Source organism: Panicum virgatum, chromosome 3K (assembly GCF_016808335.1).
Source record: "Panicum virgatum strain AP13 chromosome 3K, P.virgatum_v5, whole genome shotgun sequence".
Classification (NCBI taxonomy): domain Eukaryota; kingdom Viridiplantae; phylum Streptophyta; class Magnoliopsida; order Poales; family Poaceae; genus Panicum; species Panicum virgatum.
The window spans coordinates 47,361,600-47,382,537 of NC_053138.1; the positions used below are offsets into that span (position 1 = coordinate 47,361,600).

Sequence of the window (20,938 nt, forward strand, 5' to 3'; positions counted from 1 at the left end):
GCGCCTACAACCACTCCAAGATGTGGGCACCGCGAAGATTGTATTACAAGTGGAACGCAAAGAAGTGCTAGAAGGGAAGATCGACTCGCTCATGAGAAGGTTGGAGAAGATGGAAGTGGAAAAGATAGAAGCCCAAGCTATTGATTTAAAGGCGGCCGAAGCAAGGTCTACATGTGAAGAATGTGGAGAGTACGGCCATGTACAAAAGAATTGCCTGGAGGAAGCCAAGATGCTCGACTACAAGAAGAAGGGAGAATGGATTCCGCCGACCAACTTCCGCTACGGGCAAGGTAGACCCCAATTTAATGCAAGCTCTTCCATTCAAAACTCGGTGCCTCTTCATATACAATTGAAGGAGTTCATGGGGGAGCAAGGCAAGATCAACAAGGACACCGTCACCAAGTTTAAGGCTATGGACAAGATCTTGGAGAACATTGATGGCAAGGTGACGGAGGTTGGGAGCTCTAACCTTCAAGTACTCAACATGATGAAGATGCTAGAAACACAAGTAGCCCAGCTCGCTGGACGCCTATCTATCAACGAAGGAAAATTGCCTGGGCAACCTCAAAGTCCGGAGACGGCTAAGGCAATTCAAACTCGCTCGGGAAAGGAGACCAAAGAACCCGAACATGCGGCGGGAGCAAGGAAGCCTAAGCCAAGAGTTGAAGTGGAGACCATCATCAAGGAGAAGGAACCTACTCCTATGCCAGAGATAGTCACCGAAGAGCCGGAGTTTGAGCTAGATGATATAGACACCAAGATTCTACCTCCAAGGCCACGATACCGCAAAGGTAAACATGAAGATGAGCAATTCAACAAATTTGTTGACATGGTACGCAGGTTGAGCATCAATATGCCGCTCTTGGACGCTCTACAAGTTCCGACGCATTCTCGCTACTTCAAAGACATCATGGGAAACAAGCGCGAGATACCGCCAAGCACTGTCAAGCTAACCGAGGAATGTAGTGCGGCAATCGCTAATGAAGCTCCTGAAAAGAAGAGGGACCCCGGATGTCCTACCATCCCGTGTTCCATTGGATCTCTTATGTTCGAAAGAACTCTTTGTGATCTCGGTGCAAGTGTGAGTGTCATGCCAAAGAATGTGTTCGAGAAGCTACGCTTACCAGAGCCAGAACCCACCGCCATGTGCCTAGAGTTAGCGGACAATTCCGTTCGCTATCCTTTGGGAATCGCCGAAGACGTGCCCGTGAAGATTGGAGAACACTTAGTCCCCGTTGACTTTGTGATTCTCGATATGGGAGAAGGGAGCAAGGCGCCTCTCATACTTGGGAGGCCTTTCCTCAAGACCGCAAGGGCAAACATCGACGTTGGCAAGGGGGAGATAAAGTTCGACATCAATGGCACCACAAGCGAATTCAAGTTACGTCCATGCCTCGAGGTATGCAACATGATCAATGTCAAATATGTTCTGCCTCACCGCCGTGTCACAAAGGAGAAGCCAAAGAAAGAAGAGGAGCCGAACAAAAAGGAAGCGAAGAAGGAGATAGAAGTCGTCGCGTCCATCGCGACAAAGAAGATCGTTGCACCAGTCAAGAAGAAAGCTAAAAGCCCGCCTGTGAAGACCAAAAGGACGACTAACGTAAAAGACAAACCCGCACCAAGGATTGTGTGGAAGTGGGTACCCAAGACTGCAGCGCCATCACCGAGCGTTGGTCCGAAGTGAAGAAGAAGAAAGTCTAGCTATAGACTATAAATGAAGCGCTTCGCGGGAGGCAACCCGTTCGTCGAGTCAAGAATAAAGCTGCCGGGAGTTCAACCCGTTCGTCGAGTCAAGAATAAGCTGCCGGGAGGACAACCCGCGAAAGGTTTAGGTAAGTGAGTCGAGAATTTTGCTACGCAAGAACATGATATACTTTTGAACAATTGGTAGTTCAGTCAAACAATTCGATTTGGATTTTATTCGCTCAGTCATTCCGATGTTATCTCTTATTCTAAACCAATGACATGAGCCATCCTATGATTTATTTGCCTCTTCTTGAGAAAGCCACATACAAAATTTCATACCTATTTTTGGCGACCGTCCTCTCCATGACGGCCGGACCAAGTAGAGATAAAACACACGAGTAGAGCCGCGCTATGTTTATATTACTTAAATTCTTGACGCGTAGGTTCGCACAAACATAGAGAGAATTTTCAGTTTTCATCACCACAGGATTAGAATTTTTCTAACTTTAATTATTCTCTTTTTCAAAATTATCTCCCTCATTTTGGCAAAAAATTAGAACCTAAACCCAAGACCCACGGTTGAATTCGAGATTGTTCGCTATCAATTCATGAAAGTGAACGGTTCCGGTACAATCAAAATTAATGTAGTCGGGAAATATTTTTCGACTTACAAATGTAAAGATGTTTCAATCCCCCCCTAATTATTCATTTAAACTCATTCATGCTTTGAGTCAATTCTGAAATTTCAAAGTTAGAGGAGGATTAAACATCTAAGCATGATTTGGAGAGGGTTTATGTGCTTGATTAACACCCATTGATCAAAGTGAGTTCACGGGAAAGAGTAGTGCTCTCTACCTACCACCACATGCAAATAATTCAAAGGGGGGGAGCAGCCATGCATGGAAGGACTTGTGATTTTCAGCAAAGATGGCACCATGTGATGCATGATGAAGCATGGGACAAGGTGAATGACACAAAATGGAGAAATAATGTTGCAAGTGGACATCAAAGGCAAAGAAGGAGTGGTTCACGGGATTTGGACGGTGCAAAGCATGCAAGATGTACTGGACAGAAGCGAATAATTGCACCAGGAAGCCACCAGAGAAAATTGAAGTGGAGAGGAGCCAGGTATCCCCTAGGCCGGCCGGCCTGGCCCCTATTTATCCCCTCTGGTGCTCCCCTTTGGCAGGTATACTCCTCACTCAGTTCCTTGCTTATGTTCTTCAAATTCTTCGCCCAGAAACATCAGTTAGAGCCCTGAAAAAATCGTCCACCAAAATCTACTCCAAAAATCTCAGAAAATTCACCACAATTCCTAGTTTGTTCCACTCTTTGATATATTGTTCTCCCGCCGGCAAGAAACCCCCGGTGTGTTTGTTTTTGAGTGTGTGTAGCAAGGAGTCACCATGAGTGGCCTCATGAAGTTCATCGTCGGGAGGAGAAGGACACGTTCATCAACATCCGACGCATCGGCAAGTTCTTCGCGGAGGCATGGAGGAAGACAACCCCGCACCGAGGAGCGCCATGTTGCTCCTTGGTGGGATGAGAGACCGGAGAAGCTCCTCCATGCGATTCACCGAAGGGATGCCACCTCCTCCACGGCGTTCGACAAGGTCATCCGCACCACCGCCATACAAGCCCAAGAATTCAGAATATGGGTTTATTATCTTGTCGAAGGAAAAAGAAGAAAGGCTCAAGTTCATGAAGGGAAGACTGCGAGCAAATTATGATTTTGATGATGAAGCATTGGTGAAGCTGGAATTTCATCATGACATCTATGAGCTCCTGGAGAACATCGGTTGGAAGTTATTTTCCGACGGTGTCACGGTTGATATGCAAGAAGAAGTGGCTCTTGAGATGTTTATGACATTAGAAAAATCAACGGAAGTGGTGGATGATGAAGAAGTTCCATGTCTGAAATTTCGGCTCAAGAATGAAGAGAAAGTAATCACCTATGGAGAAATAGGAAGCTTGCTCGGATTCAAAAGTAATGCATATGAAATGGTGCAAGTTGAAGATGGAGAGCTTGATGAATTTTGGAGAAAGATAGCAAAAGATGTCAACCGTCAAAGGAAAAACATAAGTAATGTGACCCTCCAAATATTCCACTCTTGGTTGAGCAAGAGAATTCTCGGGAGGATGAGAGAATCGAAGGTCACCGACCAAGAATTAAATTTGATGTATGCTGCATTGGTGAAGAAGCAAGTAATTGATCCCACCTACATCATGGTTGAAAGGTGGCTTTGTGTAGCATCATCCGGCACGGGAGAAGTTGGTTCGGGATGTTATGTCACAATGATAGCCCGAGCCATGAATCCGAGGTTACGAGTGATCCAAAAATTTTATGTCCCGGGAAGAGATATTGGGATTGAACATTTGAGGCAAGACCATTATATCGGAGGGGATGAAAAAAAGGGATTCACTATTTCTGAGATGGATATTTCCCTCCTCGATCAAAGGCTGAAATTATTTGCAAGAGGGAGGACTGATTGGCGAGTTGAAAATATTGGGAAAAAGGTGAAGAAATCAAAAAGAGGAAGGTTAATTGAAGGAACATCGGCATCGGTACAACAAGAAGACTTGGAAGTAAACCTTCCACCGCCAAGTTCTGCTTATTGGAGGAATGAATTTCAAGGTGCATCAAGTGGACAAGGATACCCGCAAGGATGGATGAGTCAATGAGAAGGAAGCCAAGAACAAGCATGGGGGCACACTACGGCGGCACACCCACCATTTAGCAACTACGGCTACCCACCCTCGTCATACCAAGGAGAGATACCCGACCCGTCATTTGGAGCACAATATTTTGACCTCCCTCAACCAGAACAAGGAATGAGAATCATGGGTGCCTATGCGAGAAGAAATATGGAAGATATAGACGCCATCCGGAGGCATACAACCCAACTAGAAGATGGAACTGTGGGAATTGCATATCAAATGGGACTTCTAGGCCTGGCGCCACTGGAACAATTTAATGGAGGAGCATTTCAGCAGTATTATGACCAAGGATACAACGCAAGAGGCAATCAAGGAGAGTGATCGATGACAAGACCATGAATAAAATGCTCGCACGTGTGGTTTGGATTTTTCTATTTCTTTTCATTTATTTTCTGCATGTGTGCAAGCTTGTGTGTGCGTAGCAATTTTCTGTTTTATTTATTTTAGCATGTGTGCAATTTGTTTTCTTTTGTTTTCATCACCATGATAAATAAATGCATCACCTACGCTTTAATGTTATGGTTAGTAATGATGATAGAAAGTTTGTGTCATGTTAAAATATGATGATCGTTGCCGCTTTGTCTACTTTCTTGTGCTTGGTTTATGCATGATTAAACTAATGCTCTCTCTAACATGATCTGAAAATTAATTAAATGCCGGCTAATTCAATTGTGGAGGTTATGATAAATTAAGACCCATATCTTTTACTCTTGCTCTCTTACTTAAGCTTGTCAAGGAAAATTTATTTTGGATTTAATTATGAGCTAACCTTGACAATGATACCTTTTGCAATTTCTCTACCCTTCTACAAGCCTAAATGATATATCATAACAAACCATAGAGCAAGAATTATTTTCAGGTGAATTAATTCAGGATTTATCTTCTTTGGTACGAGACTGAGAAGCTGACCATTCCGTATTTTTGCGTACCTCTCTTTTGCTAGCCATTCTATCCATGCATTGTAAGTTTCTATACCGGGAACATCGCAAACCTCGCTAGATATCCACCCTTAACCAAAAACATCTGTTTTGTGAAACACCTCATTGACCACAACCTATATATTGAGTATATATTTATTTCGACGGCAAAACAGTGGAATCAAGAGCAAAATTCAGTAAAACATAAGCTTGGGAAGCATCAAAGAGTTCGCAGAAGAAAAATCCAAAGAAGTGGAGGCCTGCAGGCAGTAGGCCGGCCGGCCCAACACCCCTAGGCCGGCCGGCCTGCCCCTTTTCCTCCTCTGTTGGCTTCAATCTTTCACGAGGAGATGCTCCATTGAATTCCAAAGTTGAGTCCAGAGAATTGATAAAGGTTTTGTGCACTCATTCCATCAAGTTATCATCACTTCATTGCTTGAGGACAAGCAAACGTTCAAGCATGGGGGGAGGTGGAGTAAGTGCATTGTGTTTCCAATGGTTCTGAGGAGCAAAAAGAAAGAAAGAAAAAAAAGAGGAAGAGAGAAAATAAAAAAATGAATGATGATGAAAAGCTCTTCGGTTCCTTTAGCTTCATTAAACTCCAGGTACTTTGAAGATTATTCTATACTCAATTATTCCAACCATATGCAATCCGATAACAAGGACTTCAGTCGTGCCTTGGGATCAACCGTTGCCATTTGCACATGTCCACCATCCAAAGTGTGTTCCATTCTCTCCCTCTCCACAAAGAAATTATTTTCCAATGGTCTTTTTGACGAGTCTCAGTAAATCCATAAGAAGTATTTCTTGTTTTGATAATATCTTGATTATAATATCTTTTGTTAGGACTAACCTTTCTAGAGCTTCAGATAAAGCCTCACACATACATATGAGAGAAAGAAAGGAGAGAGTTCTAGCAAGTTTGAGAGACAAGATGAGCTGAGAGTTTCCATGAGCAAATTGCTATGAGGTTTGAATTATTGATCTTGGTTTAGCATTACTTATGGAACTTACTTTCTTAATTCCGAGACTTGTTTAACTTTGAGAGCATGTGCTTAATAATTGTGGGGAAGCATTTAACTTGTATCTACCTTCCACATTGAAAAAGCTAGTTACAACTTGAACCATTAAATGAAAATTTTTTTTTTTGGAGCATTGTGTTTTCTCGTGTATGATCAAGTGCAGGGATTGGACACTGAAAGGCAGTGCTGATTTTTATCAAAGACTTGCTCGAGGACGAGCAAGGTTTAAGCATGGGGGAAATGTTGGTGCTCCTTAAGTATCCATTTTATCCCCTGTTTAACTTTGATAATGGCATGAATTTAATATCAAAATCACTAACCATCCTAACCTCGGCCCAATTATTGGTCGTTTTCGTGTTTGCACATATATTTTGGAGGGTACTTCGTTTTTGCAGGTTTTTGACCAATTTTGGAGCATGAAATGGCGAGGCCCACGATCACGCGATGACACAAAGAAAGACAAAGGCCAAAGCCCGAACAAAGGATCGAAGGCCATGATGATTAGAGGCCCGTTCATGCACATCCACCCTCCAATGAAGCCCAAAAGACAAAGCCCACAAGATAAGATCAAGATACTTCGGGGCTAAGCAAAGCAAAGAGATAATTAAGGAAGGATTTTCCATCCTAACATTTTCCTCGAAGAAATCTTGAAGATAACGACGTCTAATGGGGTGCAATCGTGAAAGACATAAACTCTAGAAGATTCCAGAAGACTTGGGGAGAAAGATGAACACGAGCCGGCGAAGGAAAGAGCCAGGCCGGCCGGCCCAGCCCTTTTTTAGGTCGGTTCGACCTCCCCTTTGACCGAGGGTTCCCTGAGGCTATTTAAAGACCCCTCCCCAAGGTTCACGCAGAGATCAATTCGGGAGACGACGCCAAGGAGCAGAGAAGATAGAAGGACATCTCTCGGAGAGCCGAGGGTCGTGCTAGTTGTCTAGGGTTCGCCCTAGCCGACGTGGGAACCTTGCAAGGAAGACCACGTCGGAGTTTTGGTGCTAGGATCATCAAGATCAAGGTAGGGCCCCGGTTGTGATCTTGTGATGTACAATCATTCATGGTGAAGTTATTTGTGATTCCGAATGTTTAGCGACCATGTTCTCTCTTTCGATTTCGTTCTTTTCTTTGGGTTTGCTTCATCCTAGATCTATTATCGAGATAGATCGCTTAGCATGATCTTGTAGTCATGGTGGCTAGAGGTTCATGGCGGAACTACCAAAGGGGGTTCGACTTGCTTCAGGGTATTTCATTCAAAAGGGGGGCGTCGTGACAGGCCGTCTCCACAGAGTAGGCGGAGTATCGAGGGATCGGATTGGAGATTTTGGGTTTAAAGAGGCTTTTTATTGAGATTCACATCTACCTTACTTCACTTCATCTAGCTGGAATTACAACATATGCATGATCTAGGTGATCTAGATTGGTTATCTCTAACTTTCTCTTGCTACCTTTGGTGTTTGTCGTTTTTAGTAGATTAGATTTGTTTTCACCATCTCAACACAAAGGAATCTCTATGCTAGTAGATTGTTTCTTGCCTCTTTGGTTTCGTGGATTGATAAAGCTTGGGGGAATACTCTGAGGGAAAAGCTACACGAAACCGTGCGCTTGCGGTATATAAATCGGGGGCGCTAAGGAGCGTCAACACCTCTCTGAAGAGACATGGATCAGGTCTATGTGTCCTCTCTCATGATTATCTCGTAGGAAATGGAATCTGATATGTATGTGCTTGGTTCCGGAGTGTAGGACAAGGTTCTTTGCAATGCTAATGGCTGACATGTTGTCTACAAAGATGGGAACCCTACCGAAACTCAAACCATAATCCTGCAAGGTTTGTTTCATCCAAAGGATCTGGGAGCAACAGCTAGCAGCGGCAACATACTCAGCTTCTGTGGAAGAAAGCGCTACACTAGCCTGCTTGCGAGAGGACCAAGACACCAAAGATGTACCGGGATGTTGACTTGCGATCCAACTGACACCCACCGAAATTGGCATCAGAAAAGCCCACTAAAACCAGAGAAGAATCCGCAGAGTACCAAAGACCAAATTCAGGGGTGAATTTCAGATAACTAAAGATGTGTTTCACCACCTGCCTGTGGGAGGTGCACGGAGAAGCCTGGTACCGCGCACAGAGGCCGACCCCGAACTGAATGTCCGGCCGGGTCGCCGTCAGGTACAGGAGCGAGCCAATCATGCTCCTGTACTCCTTCTGGTCCACCGCCTCGCCGTCCAAGTCCTCATCAAGCGCCGTCGAAGTGCTGATCAGAGTCGGCTGAGGAGACAAGTCGCTCATGTCGAACTTCTGTAGCAAGTCCCTGGTGTACTGGGCTTGATGAACGAACGTGCCCTGGGAAGTTTGCTTGATTTGCTGCCCGAGGAAGAACTGCAGCTCACCCATCATGCTCATCTCAACTCCCTGGACATCTGCTCAGAAAACTTGGAGACAAGAGCGTGAGAAAAGCCACCAAAGATAATAGCATCCACGTATATCTGAACTAATAAAAAATCAGTGCTATACCGCATGAGGAATAAAGTTTTATCCACACATCCCATTTTAAAACCCTGAGCCAGCAAAAAGGTTTTCAATCTATCATACCAAGCTCTAGGTGCCTGTTTCAAACTATAAAGTGCTTTCTGAAGTTTATAAACACGGTTTGGAAACTTGGGATGTTCGAAACCAGGGGGTTGTTTCACATAAACCTCTTCTTCGATAAAACCATTTAAGAAGGCAGATTTAACGGCCATTTGGAAAACTTTAAAACCCTTGGAAGCAGCAAATGCAAGAAAGATTCGAATAGCTTCCAAACGAGCAACAGGGGCAAAAGTCTCCTCAAAATCAATACCCTCTTTTTGGCAAAACCCCTGGGCAACAAGATGAGCTTTGTTTCGAACAACCAACCCATCCTCACCCTGCTTGTTTTTGAAAACCCACTTCGTTCTGATGGAATTACAAGCAGGTGGAGGTTTGACTAAAATCCAAACTTGGTTTCTTTCAAAATTTTCAAGTTCCTCATGCATGGCATTGACCCAATTAGAATCAGAAAGAGCGTGTCCAATATCCTTGGGCTCAAACGAGGCAACAAACGCTGAATAAGTAAAGCCAGTGATACTCGTTACCTTGGACCTGGTGACTCGCTCGTTGAGATCACCTAGCATCTATTGAGGTGGATAACGATGCTGAATATGTCGAGGTGCTTCCCGCGTCGAAGTCGCCTCCTCCTCAACCAAGTCTGGTGTCTCCTCAGGTGCAGCTGGTGAAGCCTGAGTCACCTCCTCGATCGGCCCCCGTGAAGTAGACGTAGTCGGGTCGGGGCCGTCATCATCGTCCGAGCTCATGGCGGAGGCAACTGGCTCCACAGCACGCGTGGTAGCCTCAGCCTCGCTCTCCGCATCTTCTTCCTCCTCATCTTCAAAGATGGAGGTGCCGAGCTCATCATCTCCTGCAACTTCAAAGACAGAAGAATTGCACGGTGCAGTCTCATCGAAAGTGACTTCAAAAGTCTCTCTGACGATGTTAGTATCAATAATCAGCACACGGTAAGCTCTGGGGTGAGAAGCATAACCGAGAAAAATATCGTCAGATGAGCGAGACTCAAACTTATCAAGATTTCCATCTTTCAGCACAAAGCACCGGCAACCGAAAACTCTGAGATGATCAACACGGGGCTGGCGTCCAAATAGCAACTCATAAGAAGTCCTGTGCATGAAAGCACGCAAGAAAATGCGGTTGGACACGTAACAAGCGGTGTTAACTGCCTCAGCCCAGTATTTGCGAGGAGTCCTATGCTCATTGAGCATCGTCCTCGCCATCTCAACCAGCGTCCGATTCTTCCGCTCTACAACTCCATTTTACTGTGGAGTGTAGAGAGAAGAATACTGGTGTTCCAGACCTTGATCACTGCAAAAGGCGTCAAAATGAGCGTTTTTGAATTCTGTGCCATTATCATTGCGAATCGCTCGCATGGCCTGGGGTAGCTCATTTTTCAACCTCAAGATCAAGTCTCGAACAAACTCGAAAGCCTCATCCTTGGTTCTCATGAAAAAGACCCAAGAATAGCGAGAAAAATCGTCCACGATCACAAGAACGTACCACTTCCCACTAACTGACATCACCCTATAAGGACCAACTGTGTCCATGTGTAGCAACTCTCCAGGGTGAGCGGTCATCACCTAATTAACAAGCGGGTGAGAAGTAGCAATCATCTTCCCGTGGCGACACGGATGGCAAACAAGGTCCTTTTCAAACTTCAATTTGGGCAATCCTCGGATTAGGCCAAGTGAGCTAAGCCTCGACAACAAATCGAAGCTCAAATGTCCAAGTCTCCTATGCCACTTCCACAAATCAGAAGAAGGACCAGCCAACAAGCAACGAGAAGGGCCAAGAGGAGTTCCAGAGAAGTCAACCAAGAAAACCCGATCGTGAGGTGTAATCCGGCAAACCAAATCTCCTCTGGAATCCAAAAGACGCGAACAACTCTCCTTGAAGCGAACCTCAAACCCCTCATCAAGAAGTTGCGAAACAGAGAGCAAATTGAACCCAAGGTTCGAAACCAAAGCAACCTCTCTCAGGGTAAAGCGATCAGAAACCCGAACAGCACCAAGTCCACGTACCTTTCATCTTCCATTATCCCCGAACACAATGTACTCCTTTGAGCGCATCGGGGTGAGGCTGGAGAACCATTTGTCATTCCCGGTCATGTGGCGCGAACAACCGGAGTCCATGATCCACCTGTTCTCCAAGCCTCCAACCTGCACATCAGTAGTGAGACAAAGGGTGAGCAAATGTCTCAACACTAGGGTTAGCAAAGTGAGAAGCAAACTAGTGTCGAGCCATTTGCTCTACAGAAGGGTTAGCAAAACCAGGCAAAACGTATCCCCTGTCCCGTCTACCGTGTGACTGACGAACACCACCACGAGGAAAGCGTGGTGCATCGAAACCTCCTCCAAAGCCTCGGTCCCGTGGTCCATAGCCGTACTGAAAACGACCAGGAGCACGACCGGCAAAGCGACCACCCGCTGGAACACGGTAACCACCACCGTCTCCCTGACCTCCACCTACATGGCGCGCCCTAGCATCTTGCCTACCACCACGCCGAGGAGGACCATGCACCCGAGCAGAGTACATGTCCGCGTTCCGTCTCTCCTGCTCACGCCTCACAGCCCGCTTCCTTCTGAAGCAAAACTCCTCCAGGTGACCTTCCCTGTCACAGTTCTCGCAGTGGTACCTCACCTCACACTTGGGAGGTGGAGGCCTAGCCTGTGACGGGGAGGAGTAGTCCCCTTCTTCTAGGCAACCTGGACTACGGCAGCAGGGACCGTATCCAGTGGATTTTTCAGCTCATTGGGCTTTGGAACCCAAACCTACTTCTGCGGAGGTGCTTTTGGTGGTTCTTTAAGCACACCATCCACGGGGTCAACAAGCGAAGGCTACGTGCTCGTACTAGCAGTGTTTCCAGCAGCCTTGCCGATCATACCATACAACTTGTCAAAGTCTGAATTCGTGTATGTGTAACCGACCCCAAAGCCATCACCACGCTTAAACTGCTTAATCACCATGCCCAACTGCGGCTCACTAGCAGCAACCCAACTAAGAATCACCCTAAGATAGGTATTCTCATTCTCCAATTTGGCTTTCTCTACCGCAAGATTATCCAAATCAGAGATCAAACCAGGGCAAACAGAGCAGTCAATAGGTGGGCTAGACTCCACAACCTTAGTTTTCCCTAAGGACTTAACCAAGACGTTCTTCTCATCTAGCTCCGACCTAAGCATGGGACAAAGCTTGCAAGCACAAAGCAGAACTGGCCTACACTTCATCTCCTCTAGCTCGCACACAACAGTAGCAAACTTGGACTGCAACGAAGCAAGATCGGACTTAAAGATAGGACACTCATCACATTCAAGAACATCGCTAACAATAGGAGCGTCCTTAAACAGTTCTAGTTCATGCTTGGCCTTAGTGAGCTCATGAGACCCGTCAGCAAGCGAAGTCTTAGCAACATCTAAGTTCACGACGTTCTCATCATGCTTGGCACGGAGAGCAACAAGATAGTTCATGTAAGATATGCAGCCAGCGCACTCATCCTCACTAGATTTCTCCCTAGCACAAGCCAGCTCAGCCCTAAGCTTTCTACGCTCTCTAGCTGCTTCCTTAAGCAGCCTTTTCTTATTGTCGAGAGTGGCGTACAACTCCGTAACTTCTGTATCTAGCAGGTCAATCATGGAGTTTACCTCTGAATCACTCTCGGATCCAGGAGAAGAGTCGGCGTGCATCGGTGTAGCATGTCCACATGAAGACGCACGAGCCCTTGCGCCGACCGGCCGCCAAGCAAAGGCCAATGAAGCCGTTGGCTTCCTTATCCCGCTTCTTCTTCTTGTCGTCGTCGTCGGAGGTCGGTGAAGAAGAGTGGTCGGTGTCGGAGCTCTTGTCGAGGTCGCTGTGCTGCGCCAGAAAGGCCTTCTCCCGCTTCTTGGCCTTGTACTGGAAGCGCTTCTTGAGCGACTCCTTGTCGAAGCGTCCTCCCCGGTCACGACTGCGGTGCCTGTGGTGCCGACGCTCCTTGTTGGAGCCTCCCTTGTCGGGGTCACGGTGGCGGTAGTAGTCGAAGTGGTTGTTCTGGCCACCGCCGGACTTCTTGGGGCAATCGGTGATGAAGTGGTTCAGATCGCCACAGTTGTAGCACTTGGGTTTCTTCTTCCTCTGCCTGTTGTGGTAGACGCGCTGGAATTTACTGATGAGGAGGCACAAGTCGTCGTCGCCCAGCATCTCCAGCTGCTCATCTGTAACAGAAGGCAAAGAGGCAAGCGAAAAGCCAAGAGCAGAGTTAGCGTTAGAGCTCGATCCACCTGGGCCAGTCACAAGAGCGATGCTCTTGGAAGGAGGGGCACCATTGAGCTTGGCTCATGTCTGGTTATCCACCTCTGTGGCCTTGAGCTTGCTGAAAAACTCATTCACGGTCAGAGTCTCATAGCCAGCAGACTCAATGATCATGTTCACCTTGAGATCCCACACAGAGCGGTCAAGTGCGTAGAGCAACTTGAGGGCCTTCTCGTGCTCTGTGTACTCAAGGGCGTCAGCAGATCTGTTCGCATTGACTTTATTCACAATCGATTGAAACCGACTGAACATCAAGTCAATGCTCTCACCCGGCTCCTGTGTGAAGTTCTCATATTCACGCCGGTGAGTCTCGTACAGCCTGGCCTTGACCTGAGGTGTGCCGTCGTGGTAGTTCTCAAGGCACGTCCAAATCTTGTGGGCTTCCTGATAACCCTGGACGCGTGAGAACTCTGCACAAGAAACGCCAGTGAACAAGGCATTGACAGCCTTGGCGTTAGCCTCGTGCTCAGTCACTTGAAGAGGAGTGACCCAAGCAGCAAGCACCACATAAGCCTGGTTCTTGGTAATATCCCAGACCTCGGCTCCCATGCTCTGCAAGAAGACTCTCATGCGAACCTTCCAGTAGGCATAGTCCTCGCCGGAAAACACAGGGATCTTCCCAAGACTCGCCATGGTCGCCAAGTGGTTTTCGAACCGGTTAAGGTACTGAAAACCTCAACCATGCTCTGATACCAATTGAGGGACCGAAACTGGCGACCAGAGGGGGGGGTGAATGGGAGCCGATCAAAATTTCTCTCAAAATTGATCTGTCGGCCTATATCCCAAAATCACCGTAAGCCCTCTACCTAAGGTATGCGAGAATAGCTATGGATAAGCTATCTCACAGCAGCACACATTAGGAAACATCGCACAAGCAAAATGGGAAAAACTCCCCAAACAGCAGCACTGCTGAGTCAGACCGGTCAGACCGCTAGCACAGACCGGTCAGACTGGTCTGACTGGAATTTTGAATTTCCAAACTGGTCAGACCGGTTACACAGACCGGTCAGACCGGTCGCTCCCAAACAGCCCGCAACCAAAGCTCCAAATGGCAAATCTCGAGCAAACGATGTCTAAATCCAACGAAACTTGGTGGATACCTTCACACCTATCCCGTGAACATATGCCCAAGAGATCACTCCCAAAAGATTAGAGGAACTAGAGAATTCGAGGAAAGATCAAAGAGGATTGGGGTTTTCTCAAGAACGTGAAAAGCCTTAATCCGAGGAACTCGTGAATCTAGAGAGTTTAGCCCTGGGCTAGATGGTCAAGAAGCAAATCACGGAGTCCCCAAAATGTCCAAGAGAAAGCTTCGATCTCAAAAACCACTAAAAGAGAGGAAATCAAGCCATGAACAAGGGATGAACGGGAACACACAAGAGCTGCTCAAAGGGGACCTCGATTTCATTCAAATTCATTGTGATTTATAGAGGACCTCAACTATACAAGAGCTAGACCTCCATTCATTCATCCACCCTCTCAAATTTGTGGACCTAACTATAATCTAGACCACTTCTACCATGGAGACCTCGGCCTAACCCTAGAACAGAGGGAGGAGCAAGGAGAAAACAGAAATGACTCGTGGCTTGGAGGCTCCCCCGTCCAAGGGGGCAGGTGAGACATATTTATCGACTCCCGGGGGGAGACCGGTCAGACTGGTCTCATAGACCGGTCAGACCGGTCACATCCTAGAAATGACCTCCACTCTGAAATTCAAACTAAAATGCCCGTAGAGGCAAAGCCGGAAAAGGGTACAAGATTTTATCCGACGGCGGAGTTTCTTTCTTCAACTCTAAGTCTTCTCTGTGATGTCGCCACGTCGATGAAGATCCGGTTCGCGGCTTTTGAGGGGTCCGCGAAACCCGGGTAGGTGGCCCTTCGCGCGGGAAGATTCCCGCCTCCACGCCGTGGCCCTAGACGCCGTTCCCGCCTCGGCCTTCTGACGGCCCTAGACGCCACCATACGCCCATCACCTCCTCGCCCGCAGCGAGGCCCTAGACACCGTCGGCGCCCATCGCCTCCGTCAGTCCCGAGACCGACGCCCGTGCCTCCACGACTTGGCGTCTTCAACCGCCGTCCGCCTCCTTTGTTTTGTGGCGCAAACTAAGAAACCCGCCTTTCATCGCCGCTTGTGCCCTCGATCTAGGAATGGACGCCACAGCTGCCACCTGACCTGAGCTCCTCCACGGCAGCTCTCCGTCGACACTCGACGCTCGTGTACCTGCAATCCAAAGACCAAGCGCACGATCACACCGCAAGGTTGACAATTCACTCATCACAGGCAGGATAGAGTACTCTCGTTCCTCAAGGAGCTGCAAGTTTTGATTATATTGGAGCCAAGAAAAATATAATTAACAAGCACTACACCGTAACAAATTAAACAAAAGCTCAGCTGCTTTCATCATCACAACACAACCCAACACAACTAGTAAGTGATTTGTACTTGTATATCGTGTCAAGTACACTGTCTATTTCACCGGAAAAGCCGAGAGCAATCCCCATCTTCTCCAACGTGTCCACCATGCGAAGCCGGGAGTACGCGTTCCGCGGATACACAGTCGGGACTGCAAATTAATAAAATGGCTACTAATTAGCACACATGTTATTTGAAAATTTTCCATCCTTTTCTTGGATGGGAGTGGAAGTGGAGTAGACGTTAATTAGTTCTGCACTACTGCACCTGAGCTGTCGAATTTACTGATGAGGGAATCCAAGTAGTCGAGTGCTCTCCCGTTGTAGTTGTGGATCGCAGCTGCGGCCGTTGTCGCCGGTGAGTTGAAGAACAATCTGTTCTTCCTCTGGTATGCCATCACCTGATCCCAGTCTAGCAGGTTCCCCAAGCCTTCTGCCACATAGGCCATGAAAGCTTTGCTTCCAGAACCCATGCTGTTGATCAGTTGGCGAACACAACACACAGTTGATAAAACGTAAGCGATTCCATCCATCAATGACAGAGATCGATAACTAATGGGAAAATAAGAATTCAGAATAAACGATCGGCAAACCTCTTGAGCTCTGTGTCGCGCAGCTGAAGGATTCAATCGACGTCACCAGGGGCCAGTGAGATCTCCAGCCCCATGCCACACCGTGCGCGAGCATGCCGGGGAAGATGACATTGAACCCTGCCGGCGTGTCGCTCCTGTCGTCCGTCACCAAGGACGCATTGTGCCCGATGAAGCAAAGCCTTTCGTGCCATGAGAAAGACGTGATTAAGCTCCGATCGACGATGGACGCCAGCAGCAGGAATTGACTAGCGAACCATTGCTGACGTGCTCGTCGCCGACGCAACACGTCCGGAGCACGAGGACGCATGCCGTCATCGACGAGAGCGCGTCCTTGCCCAGCGACCATGGGCCGTCGCCGGAGCCGGCCTGGGGCCACCACGAGCCATCGCCGTGCTGGTTCCGCAGGATCCAATCCACGCACTGTGGGAAGTGCGACGCGTGAGGGGACCCCGGTGTCGGCACCATGGCGACCCACACCATGTCGTACAACGGCGGCGGCGGCGGCCCGGCGTTGAGGAGCTGCTCCCTGATCCTCTCCTCCACCGGCTTCTCCCCTCTCAAAATGCTACTGCTGCTGCCACATGCAGCAAGTACGGCCCGTCGTGTTCGTGTTGGCAGGAACAGCGGACCTAGAGTTTGGCCAAGAAGGATGGAGGATTGGTGCTCGAGGAGGAGGGGCTGATGGGGTGATGATGGCCTCAGTGACGCCATAGCCACTACTTTCGCTAGCTAGGAGCTCTACCTGCTGCTCCGGCAAAACTACTGATCGGAGTCGGGTTTTATAAACCTAAAACATCATTGACGATGCTCCTGGAGTTGGAGTACTTGACATTGTCCATGATCCAATTGGACTTTGGCATTGGATCTCTGATGAAGTCGATAAAAGGTACTCGCCAGTCGACCTCCATCATCATGATCTCTCGACTGGTTTCCGAAGGAGCCAAGTCAATGTTCATTTGTGTAGAAGTGACAATGGAGGGATGATGCAGTTCATGAACAAAGACTCCCGGAGGGACTTCTGCTCGATCAGAGCCTAGCGTTGACAACACGTCGGCTGCTACGTTGTTGTCGCGAATGACGTGATGGATCTCCAGTCCTGAGAACTTGTTCTCGAGTTTTCTTATTTCTGCAACATTAGCATCCATGGTTTCTTTGTTGATGTCCCATTCCTTGTTTACTTATTGAACAATGAGGAGGGAATTGTCGTAGACGAGTAGTCGCTTGATGCCGAGTGAGACGGCTAGTCGAAGACCATGGAGAAGTGCTTCATATTCTGCTTCGTTGTTGGAGAATTCAAAAAGAATTTGGAAAATGTATTTGAGTTGTTCGCCTTTGGGGGCAAATAAAGAGCACTCCAGCTCCTCCTTTGCCCAGTTTAAAGGAACCGTGAAAATACATGATCCAATGATCTGGGATGTTGGTTGGTGCCGGGACCTGGTTTTCTCTCCATTCAAGCAAAAAGTCGACTAGAGCTTGCGACTTGATAGTTGTTCTTGGCTTGAAGCGCAGTTCAAGTGCTCCTAGTTCGACTGCCCATTTGGAGATGCGCCCAGTCGTGTCTCGATTGTGAAGTATGTCTGCCAGTGGGAAATCAGTGATGACTGAGATCTTGTATTCGTCGAAGTAGTGACGCAGCTTCCTTGATGTTATAAGGATTGCGTAGAGTAATTTCTGAATCGATGGTTATCGTACATTGGATTCAGAGAGGACTTCCCTGACGAAGTAAACAGGGTGTTGAACGCCGAAGGCGTGCCCTTCCTCTAGATGCTCCACCACAATAGCCGTGCTGACAACGTGGGTGGTAGCCGCAATGTAGAGTAATAGTTCTTCTCCAGGCAATGGAGCCGTAAGGATGGGTGGCGACTGGAGATGCTGCTTGAGCTCCTCGAGTGCTTTAGCCGCCTCTGGAGTCCACTGGAACTTGTCTTGTCTTTTCAGCAGCTTGAAGAAAGGGACGCCTCGTTCTCCAAGTCTTGAGAGAGATCTATTAAGAGCCGCCATGCATCCTGTAAGCTTCTGGATGTCCTTGACAGTTACTGGTGCTTTCATATCCATGATAGCATTTATCTTCTCAAGATTTGCCTCGATTCCTCTGTGACTCACGATGAAGCCAAGTAGTTTTCCAGATGGTATGCCGAAGACGCACTTGGTGGGGTTGAGCTTCCATCTGAAGCTACGTAGACTGTTAAAAGTTTCTTCTAAATCGGGGATGAACGAGTCGTATTCCCTTGTCTTGACAACTACATCATCAACGTAAGGTTCAATGTTGCGATGTAGCTGATTGGCAAAGCAGAGCTATATAGCCCACTGATATGTTGCCCCAGCGTTCTTCAATCGAAAGGACATGGTCTTGTATGCATATGCTCCGAACGGGGTGATGGACGCTGTCTTGATCTGATCTTCTTACTTGAATGCTATTTGATGATAGCCCGAGTAGCAATCAAAAAAAGAAAGTAGTACACAGCCGGCCGTAGAGTCGATGACTTGGTCGATGCGTGGGAGCCCGAAAGGATCCTTTGGGCAATGCTTGTTGAGGTCTGTGTAGTCGACACACATCCTCCACTCATTGTTGTTCTTTTTGAGGACAAGAATAGGGTTAACCAACCACTCGGGGTGGTAGACTGTAACACCCGGTTTATAAAAGGACATAAACCGAGCAATCATATACGTGCTAGGATCAAGTCACACGTAAATACAACAGAATGAACAATATATCACAACACATATCACGTAAAAAGATATATTAAAGCGAGTACGAATGTTATTTATTACATTAATGACAAAATGTCTGATACAGTGGAAGCGTAAGGTACAAGTACGAAACTCGAAAGCTGGGCGCCACAGGGACGTCGACTGGGAGACGAACGCCTAGAAGTCCTCGTACTCCTGGTAGCTCCGGGTGAACTCCCTCGCGTCGGCAGGAACTGAGCAGCAGTAGAGTATCCCCAAGAGGAAAAAGAGTAGAGTAGGCAAGAGTGAGTACACAACTTGTACTCAACAAGTATAACACAAACTATGAGGCTCTAAGGTTGGCTAACTCGACTGCATTAGCTTTTAAGTCTTGGCAAAATTTTATTAAAGCTAATTACTACAAGTTGATGAATTACCATAAACCCAGTTACATAGTAATTAATCAAAATTAATCATGTTACTACTGAGAACCATACCAAACCAAGCCACCCGGGGAAACCTACCTCGTCAAAGGAAGATAACCCCACTAATCAAAAGGAGGATCTGGGCCGCTCATGACCGTGAGCACGGCTAGTATACCAGTTTTACACTCTGCAGAGGTTGCACATCTTTACCCACAAGTCGTGAGCTACGCTAGTTGTTCATCACACTTGCTTAGGTGAGATGACTAGCAAACTCACTACAAGGCCGTTACAAAGGACACGTTGGTAAGGTGTAACCGCTTAGGATTCAGGCAATGCAACGATGGTGCCCACCTCGAGGGGTACACAGACCAAGCCTCGTAGCCTGGGGACCATTGAAGCTCGACCCCCCTCGTGCCCCGTCGGTAAGTTACTCCCGAACCAAAATGACCTAATTAGTAAGCCAAGACCGTCTCATTCCAGTCTTGTGGTAGCGCTGTTGTCCTAGGTTGTCACTCTATGAACCGGTTCTTATGGAGAGTGGCCAACCAGGCAGTAAGCACCGTGCTGGCCCCCTAAACCATGTTTCTAACAAAACTAATTTTAACGAGACGTGAGCCCCTCAAACGGGCCACTCTCAGAATCAAGTTGCATATACCATTAATCAAATTAATTAAAAAGGACCAAGTGTGTTATAGCGCGGCACCTAGCACAACTAACCAAAATGCAACCCAAAGGATATATATAAAGGATATAAAGTGGCTAGGAAAGTCCTTAAGGACATACAGTATTAAAATACAGTATGAAATTGTAATTAAAGGTGATAGGTGGTGTTCATATTATACTTGCCTTCCTCGTACTGCTCCTACTACTGCTCAAATTGGTCGGAAGACGGCTGCTCCGGGTACTGGTACTGGGGCTCCTCCGGTAGCTCATCGTCTACTCACGAACACATGGCCAAAACAAGGCAACAACATAAACATACATGCAAACAAAGGCTAACACTAAGAAATAGCACAACAATACATAAAAACAGCAAACAAAACTAAGCTAGAACTATTTTACGCGCTACAACGATCGCGTGGACATAAAGAACGCCTAAAACGGAGCTAAAACGCAAAATCTAGGCCAAAAACAAGTTCCAGGGACCTATTTGTAAGAAAACTGGAGTTCCAAGGGGTTTCTGGGCAAAACCGAGGACTAAAATGTAAAATCTGGAAAGGTCCGAGGGCTGACGTGCAAAAAAGACCTCATCAGGATGGCGGGTTCTATTTTAAATAAACTCAGGGGCCTAAATGTTAAAACCAGGGCTTAGTTTGAAATACTTTTGAATACATCTGGAGTGCGGGTTGATTTCAGAAAAACCCAGGGGGTCTTTAACAAAAACGCCAGGCGAACCGGTATCTACGGATCTGATCCATTGGATCTTGATCCGGCGGCTCAGATCTAAAGGATCCTAGATCTAATCTTGGACGCACGTTTCAGATCGGGCGGCTCTAGAAGATTGGGGCACGCGGGACGGCGGTGCTGGTCGCCAGAGTCGAGCTCCGCGGCAGCGCTGCACCGGAGGTGGCCAATCTCGGCCTTCCCGGGGTCAATCCGGCTAGGGTTTGGGTCTAGGGTTGTCTAC

At 47.4% G+C, this 20,938-nt stretch overlaps 1 pseudogene; it reads right to left on the reverse strand.

Annotated features, from left to right (window-relative positions):
* The window catches only part of LOC120700972, a 28,651-nt pseudogene extending 11,724 nt beyond the window's left edge, over positions 1-16,927 (reverse strand).
* Between the last annotated feature and the right edge of the window lie 4,011 nt (positions 16,928-20,938).